Here is a 12511-nt window from a genome sequence, read left to right as displayed (position 1 = left end):
TATGTCTATGGCTCTGACCTGGGACCTGGCTTTGGTCTTGGACACTCTGTGTGAGCCTCTGTTTGAACCATTGTCATCTGTGGACCTGAAGATCCTTTCATACAAGACTTCTCTGCTCATAGTCTTGGTTTCGAACGAGTGCATTGGGGATCTCCACACACCATCAGTACACCTTTCCTGTTTGGAGTTCACACCTGGCGAATCCAAAGTGATGTTATGTCCTAATGCAGCTTTTGCCACCAAGGTCCCTGGCGTATGAAAGCAAAGGCTGAGGGTTGCCTAGCGGTGTGTGTGCTCATTGTTTAGGGGCATGAGGATTTGTGATGTCTCTGCTGCAGCGAGTTGGGATTCCCCAGATACCTTTGTGAGGGTTTATTGCTTGGATGTAACAGCTCCCTGTGTGGCTAATAGAGTTCTTATGGCTGGGTCCGGGATTGGGTGTTAGGCAGCATGCAGGTTGCGCATTTATCCGGGTTACAACAGTTATCTGTAGGTTGGAGCCTTGGGCTGCCTTGGCAGCGCGTGAGCACACTGTTTCCAGGTTACGTCAGGTTTCCTGTGGGTTTGAGACTCGGGTTGATTCTATGCAGCGAGGGTGTGCAATTTACCAAGTCACGAAAGGTGTTCTGTTGTTTTGGACTTGTACGAGTTCTGGCATTTTGGGCTTGCAAGATAAGCATTGTTCTTGGAACCTTGGGTCTATGGACTTGGGCTGCAGTGGCAGAGTGTCAATGGTTCTGGTTCCCTATATGGGGCTCTGACAGTTCAGGCCCCATGAGGCTCTGACAGTTCAGGCTTCTCGGGTAAGCTGGTAGAACCTGTGTGTGCTTGGGTTGCCGTGGGCCTCCTAGTTTGGTACCCTCTGAGCCAGCTTGGCGTGTGATTGTATGTCTCCATAGTATGTTATACAGAGTGATCAACCGTCAGGGGATTGGGCTTGCTGAAGAGCGGTACTGAATTGAATAAATGAATACGATCCCTTCCAAGGGAGGGCTCAGCATCTTTTGGACTGTTGGGCGTGATTTCATTTTTCTTCAGGTGAATATGATTGGTCGACTCCACATTGTAACGCTCTTAGGCATAGTGGGTGTGGAGTCAGGCGCAGGAGGCACAGAAATAGTGCTTTATTTACGCACAGGACAATCGTACACGCCATGCTAGTGGGCGCACATACACGATCGCCCGAAACCAGGACTTAACAAGTCCGGAGGAAAACCCCAAACTGAGACGCACTAACACACAATAACACAGTGGGAAAAACAAGGACACACAAAGAGCAGGTGGGCCTACAGGCTTAAATAGCCCAACTAAAAACCTAAACAAGAAACAGGTGTAACTAATAAGACAAAACCAACAGAAAAGAAAAAGGGATCGGTGGCAGCTAGTAGACCGGTGACGACGACCGCCGAGCCCCACTCGAACAGGAAGAGGAGCCACCTTCGGTAGGAGTCGTGACACACATACTATAGTGTCACACCCTGATCTGTTTCACCTGTCTTTGTGATTGTCTCCACCCCCCTCCAGGTGTCGCCCATCTTCCCCATTATCCCCTGTGTATTTATACCTGTGTTTTCTGCCTGTCTGTTGCCAGTTCGTCTTGTTTGATCAAGCCTACCAGCGGTTTGTTTCAGCGCCTGCTTTTCCCCAGTCTCTTTTTTTCTTGCCATCCTGGTTTTGACCCTTGCCTGTTCCATCTCTGAGCCTGCCTGCCTGACCATTCTGCCTGCCTGCCGTCCTGTACCTTTGCCCAACCTCTGGATTACTGACCTCTGCCTGACCTGACCCTGAGCCTGCCTGCCATCCTGCACCTTTCCCCCACTTCTCTGGACTCCCTGCCTTGACCTGTCTATTTGCCTGCCCCTTTGGGATTATTAAACTATTGGTTATCCGACGTGGTCTGCATCTGGGTCTTACCTTCATATCTGATATAATTATAACTCGTTCCCTCCTTCAGGGAACAGTAGTGATATTCATAACTGTACGATCTACTGCAATTTTTAAGAAACAAACTTTCTGTTTTGTCTGTTTGGACTCAAGAGGTAGGTATGGTTGCGTTATGTATGCAGGCAGTTTTTTTGATGAATGTATTTGCAATTTGGATGGTATAATATAGTTTTGTTTAATGTATTTGTTTTGAGATGGCCACTTTTACATTTACAGTTTTGCAAAAGGCCACAGAGTTCTGTGTCTTGTGGACAGTGTTTTGAAATTGACAACACTAGTCTAACAACACAGGGGGGGGGTTTAACATGCACGCACACACACACATGTGCATGCACACACACTAAGGCACACACACACACACACACACAGAGAGGTACATCATTGAAGGATATTTCCATTCAACAAGGGCCAAGGCAGCCATGCGGATGGGGTTACTGAGGGTGAGGCAGCAGAGAGCTCGAGGAGCTCGGAGAGCAGATTTGTTGGCTTGCATCTGCTTCTTCTGTCCTCCACCTCTCTTCTTGCCCGAGGCAGTAGAGCCAAGGGTGTCGGACTTGTCCCCGACAACCGAGCCAGCCAAGGAGATGCCATCCTCTGCAGGAGACAGAGGGAAGATAGTCACCATTCATTCATCAAATGTATTTTCTAGGTTATTGCTATGTAGTTACTATGCACTACTATGTGTATACGGTGTTGTGTATCATTTATTTGTATTTACTAGGTCTTTAATATCTAGCCTATCAAGTGGCCTACTCTTTAATATTGTGTCAATTACTCAAACTGACCAATAATAATTGACAGTAATGAAAATAAAGTATTATAAACAAATCAAACCTGGGAGTTAATTTGGATCCTTCTCTGTCCTTTGATACCCATATAAAACATATCTGAAAAGCATACTTTTTCCATCTAAGAAACGGCTCAAACCATTGCTCTCCCAGCCAGATGCAGAGAAACTAGTCCCAGATCAACTACTGCAATGCTCTGTTCAGGGGCCTTCCAGGCAAATCCCTTCAGAGGATACAACTCCTCCAGAATAGTGCTGCCAGAGTCCTTCACCAGGACCAAGAAGTCGGCTACCGGTCAAATATAGGATTGACTTTAAAATCCTCCTCCTAGTGTTTAAAGCCTTGACCTGATTGAGTCCCACCTATAACAGCGACCTAATGTCACGAACCTCGCCGAAGATGGTGCCTCTTCCTGTTCGGGCGGTGCTCGGCGGTCGTCGTCGCCGGCCTATTAGCTGCCATCGATTCCCTTTCCGTTTGTTTTGGTTATTGGGTAATTGGGTACACCTGTTTTGCATTAGGGTTTGTTTGTAGGGTATTTAAGGGCACTAGGCCCGCTGGGTATTTGTGCGGGCTTGTTTTTTGCTACTCTGTGTTTGATGGTGTGATTTATTCGTGTCTCTATTCTCCGGACTATTTTTGTCCTGTTGTTTGGACTGGCAACTTATATACGCCCTGTGTGTTGGTGTGACCGTTTTTGTTGCGCTGGTGAATAAATTTGACAAACGACTGAACCCTGCTCTCTGCGCCTGATTCCACCCACCACTCCTAGTTGATCGTAACACCTAATTTCTATCAACGAGCCACCTCTGACTTTCCGCTCTAGCAACTCACCACTGCTTCAAGTTCCAAAGACACGTCTCCGAATTATGGTGGACCGAGCCTTCTGCTGTCTTGCCCCTCGCCTATGGAATACTCTCCCTGACCATGAGAGCCGCTCAATCTGAATTTTTAAAATAGAGTCTAGAAAGTACTTTTAGCACCTAGCCTACTATTGCTATTTCCTGTCTTGATTCTTAATGCATGATGTTTATATTCAATGTGTTCATGCCTATGTAGAGCTTTGAGATAACACTAATGAAAAGCACTATACAAATACAATTGTATTCTTATTATTGTTATTATGTTGGATTAGATTGACATGTGGCCAGGGGTTAGGCAGGTATTGGTTTCAGCCTGGAGGCCTACATGATATGGTATGATAGTACAGTAAGGTATGATAGGCCTACAATGTACGTAATGTATGATAGGCCTAAATAGTACAGTAAGGTATGATAGGCCTTCAAGGTACAGTATATAGGCCTACATGGTACAGTATAGGCCTACAAGGTACAGTATGATAGGCTTACATAGGCCACAGGTGTTGGTTATTATTTCCTATTGTGTTTCATGACAATGGTATGTAGGCCTAATGGCTTTAAATTGGATGATGACATTGACAAAGCCAACAGAGCTGTTTTTAGAGTGACTAGGACTAACAATCTATATTGTAAAAGATCCTTTCAATACATTACATACACTATACCCATTGATTCTTGAAGAATATTAAAAGCCTTATGAGCTTACCCTATTATAACTCAAAATCTGACATTGTATTACACCATTATTTATGTTGCTTTTGCATTGTCATGTGTAAACAAACAAAGTGTAGCTTCAAGATATGTTTAGAAGTATGGTATCATGTCAATCTCATCCCACTGCGCACACAACGTCATTTCAAGGTGGATAATATTTGGTTGAGACATTGATCAATGAGATTACAACCTATATTCACCCGCTCAAAAAGAGAACCAAAAGTGTAGTTGAATTTCCAATGTGGTATCATTATGCTATCAAACAATTAAAAGGACAACCAAATTTCAATAACAGATATTTGGTTTAGTTGTCATCCAAATGTCTATCACTGCACTTTCAACCATTTAAAACCACAGCAAAGTTCAAATGGGACTACAATGTCAGATATTTTGTTTATTTATACAACAGATTGTGTTATCACTGTGCTTCATCTAATAGCACAACCAAATGACCTGAATTGAGATTACATTAAAAAGTACAGAACCAGTCAAATGTTTGGACACACCTACTCATTCAAGGGTTTTTCTTTATTTTTTTACTATTTTCTACATTATAGAATAATAGTGAAGACATCAAAAATATAAATAACCCACATGGAAGTAACAGTAACCAAAAAAAGTGTAAAACAAATCAAAATATATTTTATATTTGAGATTCTTCAAAGTAGCCACCCTTTGCCTTGATGACAGCTTTGCACACTGGCTATTCTCTCAACCAGCTTCATGAGGTAGTCACCTGGAATGCATTTCAATTAACAGGTGTGCCTTGTTAAAAGTACATTTGTACACATTTGTGCCAAACAGTTGTGTTGTGACAAGGTAGGGGTGGTATACAGAAGATAGCCCTATTTGGTAAAAGACCAAGTCCCTATTATGGCAAGAACAGTTCAAATTTGTATATATATATATATTTTTTTTCACATTTATTTAACCAGGTAGGCTAGTTGAGAACAAGTTCTCATTTACAACTGCGACCTGGCCAAGATAAAGCAAAGCAACACAAACAAAAACAGAGTTACACATGGAATAAACAAACGGACAGTCAATAACACAATAGAAAAGTCTATATACAGTGTGTGCAAATGAAGTAAGATTAGGGAGGTAAGGCAATAAATAGGCCATAGTGCCGAAATAATTACAATTAAGCACTGGAGTGATAGATGTGCAGAAGATGAATGTGCAAGTAGAGATACTGGGGTGCAAAGGATAAAATAAAAAAAATGTATATATATGGGGATGAGGTAGTTGGGTGGGCTATTTACAGATGGGCTATGTATAGGTGCAATGATCTGTAATCTGCTCTGACAGCTGACACTTAAAGTTTGTGAGGGAGATATGAGTCTCCAGCTTCAGTGATTTTTGCAGTTTGTTCCAGTCTTTGGCAACAGAGAACTGGAAGGAAAGGCGGCCAAAGGAATAATTTGCTTTGGGGGTGACCAGTGAAATATACCTGCTGGGGCGCGTGCTATGGGTGGGTGCTAATATGGTGACCAGTGAACTGAGATAAGGCGGTGTTTTACCTAGCAAAGACTTATAGATGACCTGGAGCCAGTGGGTTTGGCGACAAATATGAAGCGAAGGCCAGCCAACGAGATCATACAGGTCGCAGTGGTGGGTAGTATATGGGGCTTTGGTGACAAAACGGATGGCACTGTGATAGACTACTCAGCAAATTGAATGCAGAGTATTGGAGGCTATTTTGTAAATGACATCACCGAGTCAAGGCGCGGTAGGATAGTCAGTTTCATGAGGGTATGTTTGGCAGCATGAGTGAAGGATGCGTTGTTACAAAATACGTAAAGAGAAACGACAGTCCATCATTACTTTAAGACATGAAGGTCAGTCAATGTGGAACATTAAGAAATTTGAAAGTTTCTTCAAGTGCAGTCACAAAAACTATCAAGCGCTATGATGAAACTGTCTCTCATGAGGACAGCCACAGGAAAGGAAGACCCAAAGTTACTTCTGCTGCAGATGCTAAGTTCATTAGAGTTAACTGCATCTCAGATTGCAGCCCAAATTCATTTTTCACAGAGTTCAAGTAACAGACACATCTCAACATCAACTGTTCAGAGGAGACTCAGGCCTTCATGGTCGAATTTCTGCAAAGAAACCACTACTAAAGGACACCAATAATAAGAAGAGACTTGCTTGGGCCAAGAAACATGAGCAATGGACATTAGACCGGTGGAAATCTGTTCTTTGGTCTGATTAGTCCAAATTTTAGAGTTTTGGTTCCAACCGCTGTGTCTTTGTGAGACACAGAGTAGGTGAACGGATGATCTCTGCATGTGTGGTTCCCACAGTAAAGCATGAAGGAGGAGGTGTTATGGTGTGGGAGTGCTTTCCTGGTGACACTGTAAGTGATTTATTTAGAATTCAAGGCACACTTAATCAGCATGGCTACCACAGCATTCTGCAGCAATACACCATCCCATCTGGTTTGCACTTAGTGGGACTATCATTTGTTTTTCAACAGGACAAAGACCCAACACACCTCCAGGCTTTGTACGAGCTTTTTGACCAAGAAGGAGAGTGATGGAGTGCTGCGTCAGATGACCTGGCCTCCACAATCACCCGACCTCAGCCAAATTGAGATGGTTTGGGATTAGTTGGACCGCAGAGGGAAGGAAAAGCAGGCAACAAGTGCTCAGCATATGTGGGTGGCTACTTTGAAGAATCTAAAATATATTTGGATTTGTTTAACACTTTTTTGGTTACTACATGATTCCATATGTGTTATTTCATAGTTTTGATGTCTTCACTATTATTCTACAATGTAGAAAATAATAAAAATAAATTTAAAAACCTTGAATGAGTAGGTGTGTCCAAACGTTTGACTGGTAAATCTGCACAGATTATTACAGCAATTGTGAAGGTCTCCACAGAACTGTGGAGCTATTGCATGCTATCTTGAACATGCACACTTTATATGATTACATAAGGACAAATGTATAGTTACAGTAACCTCAAAATCTGGCCATGGATGTGTAAATGATTTTATGGTTGAATGTTACAATTGTTTTTAAGCTAGCCTTAACTTCAAGCTATTTACTGTACTACAAAAGTACTACAAAAGTTATGTATAAGACCTGTTGGAGACCTGAATCCAACATATATCATTTCTTAGGCTAGTAATAGGCTAGTTATTGTATTTCAAAAGTGATATTGAATTGTGTTTGGTTGTCAACGCAACCAAATATCAACATTTGAATAAGATGTATCTTCTTCTTGAATAGTTCCATCCATGCCACTGACTTAGTCTGGATTTAATTCCAATTTGTCTCCAAATGTATAGTTGATGTTGGATTCACGTCTCCGTCTCAACCAACAATCTAAGTAAAAGAATAGGACTAAATCAAACTTTGAATGCACTTTAAATAAAGTTTGATTTAATTTAGTCCTATTCTTTAACATTGATTGTTGGTTGAGATAGTAGTAGCAGGAGGTGGCTGGTAGCCTTGCAGTTAAGAATGTTGGCCCAGTAACCGAAAGGTTACTGGTTTGAATCCCTGAGCCGACTAGGTGAAAAATCTGTCAATGTCACCTTGAGCAACACACGTAACCCTAATTGCTCTGGATAAGAGCATCTGAAATGAAGTGAATTGAACATATAAAGGATTCATTTGTAGAAAAACTGGAATAAAAGCCAGACTACTGTAAATCAGTGGCACAGATGGAACTATTCAAGCAGAAGAAACATCTCCTTCAAATGTTGATATTTAGTTGTGTTGACAACCAAACACAATTCAATATCATTACAATCAACCAGAGCTTGAAACCCTATGCCTATTGTATTGTCTATTTTTAGTTGAATTCTGGGTTGAATTCAAACAATTGCTGTTGATCGCTTTCCAAATGCTATATAGGTCTAAATAGCATAATTGATGATTGATTAAATATGGTTACATTTCATTTGCTCTGTTAAACCCACCCTTTGAAATAACTTTGATTGCAACAGTGAATCCTTTCCATTTTGAAGTGGAGACCTCTCAACAATCCTTCTCACAATAGCACATTGGTAATAGATTCACCAATATCAAAGCTAAGCAGGGCTGGGATTGGTTAAAACCCTGGATGGGACAACAAAGGGTAGCTGTAGATCAGTGGTTCCCAAACTGTTTATAGTCCCGTACCCCTTCAAACATTCAACCTCCAACTGCGTACCCCCTCTAGCACCAGGGTCATTGCACTCTCAAATGTTGTTTTTGCCATCATTGTAAGCCTGCCACACACACTATACGATACATTTATTAAACATAAGAATGAGTGTGAGTTTTTGTCACAATGGGAAGTGACAAAAAGCTCTTACAGGACCAAGGCACAAATAATAATCAATAATTTTGCTCTTTATTTAGCCATCTTACATATAACACTTTATTTGTTCATTGAAAATTGTGAATAACTCACCACAGGTTTATGAGAAGGGTGTGCCTGAAAGGATGCACATAACTCTGCAATGTTGGGTTGTATTGGAGAGTCTCAGTCTAAAATCATTTCCCACACACAGTCTATTTAGTTTTCATGCTAGTGAGGGCCGAGAATCCACACTCACATAGGTATGTGGTTGCAAAGGGCATCAGTGTCTTAACAGCACGATTTGCCAAGGCAGGATACTTTGAGTGCAGCCCAATCCAGAAATCTGGCAGTGGCTTCTGATTAAATTCAATTTTCACAGAACCGCTTGTTGCAATTTCGATGAGGCTCTCTTGTTCAGATATCGGTAAGGGGACTGGAGGCAGGGCATGAAAGGGATAACGAATCCAGTTGTTTGTGTCATCCGTTTTGGGAAAGTACATGCGTAATTGGGCACCCAACTCACTCAGGCGCTTCACTATATCACATTTGACATTGTAAGCTTGAGTTCATTTGCACAAAAAAATAAAAAATCCTACTGTGATGGAAAGACAGAGAAGAGCTCCAACTTCTTAATCATAGCCTCAATTTTGTCCCGCACATTGAATATAGTTGCGGAGAGTCCCTGTAATCCTAGATTCAGATCATTCAGGCGAGAAAAAACATCATCCAGATAGGCCAGTCGTGTGAGAAACTCGTCATCATGCAAGCAGTCAGACAAGTGAAAATTATGGTCAGTAAAGAAAACTTTAAGCTTGTCTCTCAATTTTAAAAAACGTGTCAATACTTTGCCCCTTGATAACCAGCGTACTTCTGTATGTTGTAAAAGCATTACATGGTCGCTGCCCATATCATTGCATAGTGCAGAAAATACACGAGAGTTCAGGGGGCTTGCTTTAACAAAGTTAACCATTTTCACTGTCCAAAATGTCTTTCAAGCTGTCATTCCTTTGGCAGCAAGAGCCTCTCGGTGGATGCTGCAGTGTACCCAAGTGGCATTGGGAGTTACCATTCCATTATGTCTCCCTGTCATGGGTTTTGCGCCATCAGTACAGATACCAAAACATCTTGACCACCAAATTTCATTTGATGTCACAAAGCTGTCCTGTACTTAAAAAATATCCTCTCCTGTTGTCCTGGTTTCCAGTGGTTTGCAGAAGAGGATGTCTTCCAAAATTGACCCCCCCCATAAACATAACAGACATATACCAGGAGCTGTGCCAGGTCCGCCACGTCTGTTAACTCATCCAGCTGTAGCGCATAGAATTCACTGGCTTGTATGTGAAGCAGTAATTGTTTCAAAACATCTCCTGCCATGTCACTTATCTGTTGTGAAACAGTGTTGTTTGATGAAGACATTGTCTGTATAGTTTTTTGGGCCTTTTCCCCCAGCATTGTCCCAGCCATATCTGCTGCAGGAGGAAGAATTAAGTCCTCCACAATAGTATGGGGCTTGCCTGTCCTAGACACTCAGTAGCTCACCACATAAGATGCTTCTAGCCCCTTCTTATTAATGGTATCTGTTGCATTTATACATGTCTTACTACTCGAAAGTCATCTTAATTCTCGCTCAAAAAACTCCTATGGCTTAGTTTTCAAATCGGCATGCTTTGTTTCTAAATGTCTGTGCAAGAGTGAAGGTTTCATTAAGTTGTGAGATAGTAACATTACTTTTGCACATATAACACACTGTGGCTGAGGAAAGGCACTACTCCCAATGTAAGTGAACCTCAAATCAATGTCGTTCTCATCTTAGTTGCGCCTCTTTGATGGTCCAACGTCCCGGTCTGTTCGGTGCATTCCTGAGTAAGGGGGCAGTAGCTCTCCAGCTGCATCATATTCATAACTGTCAGTGTCCATGCTAGCTGGACTAACAACAAATGTAGAATTACTGATGCTAGCATTGGATCTGCTCGTGGAAGCAGAAGAACTTGTGTCATCGACAGGTGCAGGTGTAGTACTGCTGGAAGTAGCAGTACTACCAGTAGAGCTGGTATGTGTCTCTATGGACGGAGGCCTTACTTTTTTTTAACCTTTTATCAATTTTCGAGCAAACGGAATGAACAGCAGCTACAATTGGGTACATAAGGACCCTTCGTGGAATTCCCACGAGAGAGTAATGGTTAATGTGATTGGATGTTAATTATTTGACTATTTATTTGGCATACCCCTGACCACATTGCACGTACCCCTGGTGTAGATACATTTCCAGTAAAAGGTGCTGCCCAGCCCATTAAGTTTTTGTCTGATAATGGATAAAACTTTGAAGATTTTACATTGTTTTAAAGGTAAAAATGTAACATATGTTATGCTGAGTTTGTATGTTGAAATTTGGTTACCACAATGACATAATCCTGTGGTTTAAATTTCACCCTCAAAACAACAGTTGATTACTTAAAAAAAAAATCAAATGTATTTTCCATATAGATTCCACGTCACAATATTTTGACAAATTATGTTGAAACAACGTTGATTCGACCAGTTTGTGCCCAGTGGGTTACGTTCCTTCAATTTGTAGCCTACATTTTGCATCATTCCATTACATCGTTAGTTTACCTTTCTTTCCTCTGTCACGTCCGTACGTGTTGTTGATCCTGATGGTTGCTAGCAATAGTGGATAATGTTAAGCTAACGCAGCGTAGTGGATAATATTACGCTAACACTACACAGCTGATTCAAATGATCAAAGCTTGATGATTCGTTGATTATTTGAGTGCTAGCGTAAAAACCAAATGTGCACCCCTTGGGGTCCCGAGGACCAACTTTGTGTAACCATGGGCTAACATATTACAAGTTGTGCATTAGTTTCGGACATATAGCCTATTTGAATCATTATGGAATGCAGACCATACATAGCGGTTTAAACCTGCAGCATGGTTCACGACAACTGGACTGTTGTCATCACAGTTCTATGAGTAGTGAGGATTAGGGTACATTTATAGGACTATTGTTCAACCCATATTGTACACTTTTCTCACCTTCCAATATTTAATGGATTGAACAATTTAATATGTCAACTTTCAGGATGTTTTTTTTGATCCACCTATATATTTAGTGCGTAAAGGCTCTCCAACCCTGTTTATATACGATTCATAAATACTTCACTAACCCTAAATAAATGCCTTAAGTATTCTTTTAAATCTAATTGGTGCTTAAAATGAGACGTATATGGGTGTATTTAGATGACTTTCTTTCATTGATCCCTATTCTGAACTTGTCTCTTGATACATTGTAGTGAGTCTGTCGAGAAAATTCGAATTAACGGTACACCATATTTAAAGGATTGCTTTAGATAAATGTACTGAATGAAAACTCCAGGAGAAAATCTATTGGCCAGCAAGTGGGAGGGTTTTCAGCGGTTGAATTAAACGTATTCAGTGTGCTAGGGAGCCACATGTGCCTGCAAAGCCTGTTACACATCTGCATACAAACTATGGAGAAGTACTTAAATCAAAACGCATAAAAACTCAATAGATTTCCTAAGTCTGAAATGGGCCAACAATGCATAAAAGAAACAACCAAAATACATTTTGCATGGTCTACATTGCATGGTCTTACCTTTTCCTGCCATGTCGCAGTTCAAAACCACAATATGCCTTCAGGGAAAGAGCCACCATCAAATAGTTGTGCAAGTTGCAGAGTTTGACTGACAACCAATTTCAAAATTGGCTGTGCATCGCGTATTGACTATTAACAAAACACACACTTAAGAGTTAGCAAACCATTTCTGAATCGTGTCAGTGCGCCACACCGGTAATTGGGACATCCTTGCCCATTCATTTCGACAGCAAATTACTCATGAAATCTGATCTTCTTATTTATTTGATCCAATGCAGCATCTTTTTGACC

At 41.3% G+C, this 12511-nt stretch overlaps 1 pseudogene; it reads right to left on the bottom strand.

The window, feature by feature from the left end:
- Positions 1-12511, bottom strand: part of LOC109907033 (voltage-dependent L-type calcium channel subunit alpha-1D-like) — a 47578-nt pseudogene extending 35067 nt beyond the window's left edge.

The sequence above is a fragment of the Oncorhynchus kisutch genome, linkage group LG17 (assembly GCF_002021735.2).
Source record: "Oncorhynchus kisutch isolate 150728-3 linkage group LG17, Okis_V2, whole genome shotgun sequence".
In the NCBI taxonomy this organism is placed as follows: Eukaryota; Metazoa; Chordata; class Actinopteri; order Salmoniformes; family Salmonidae; genus Oncorhynchus; species Oncorhynchus kisutch.
This window is presented reverse-complemented; position numbering and strand designations above follow the sequence as displayed.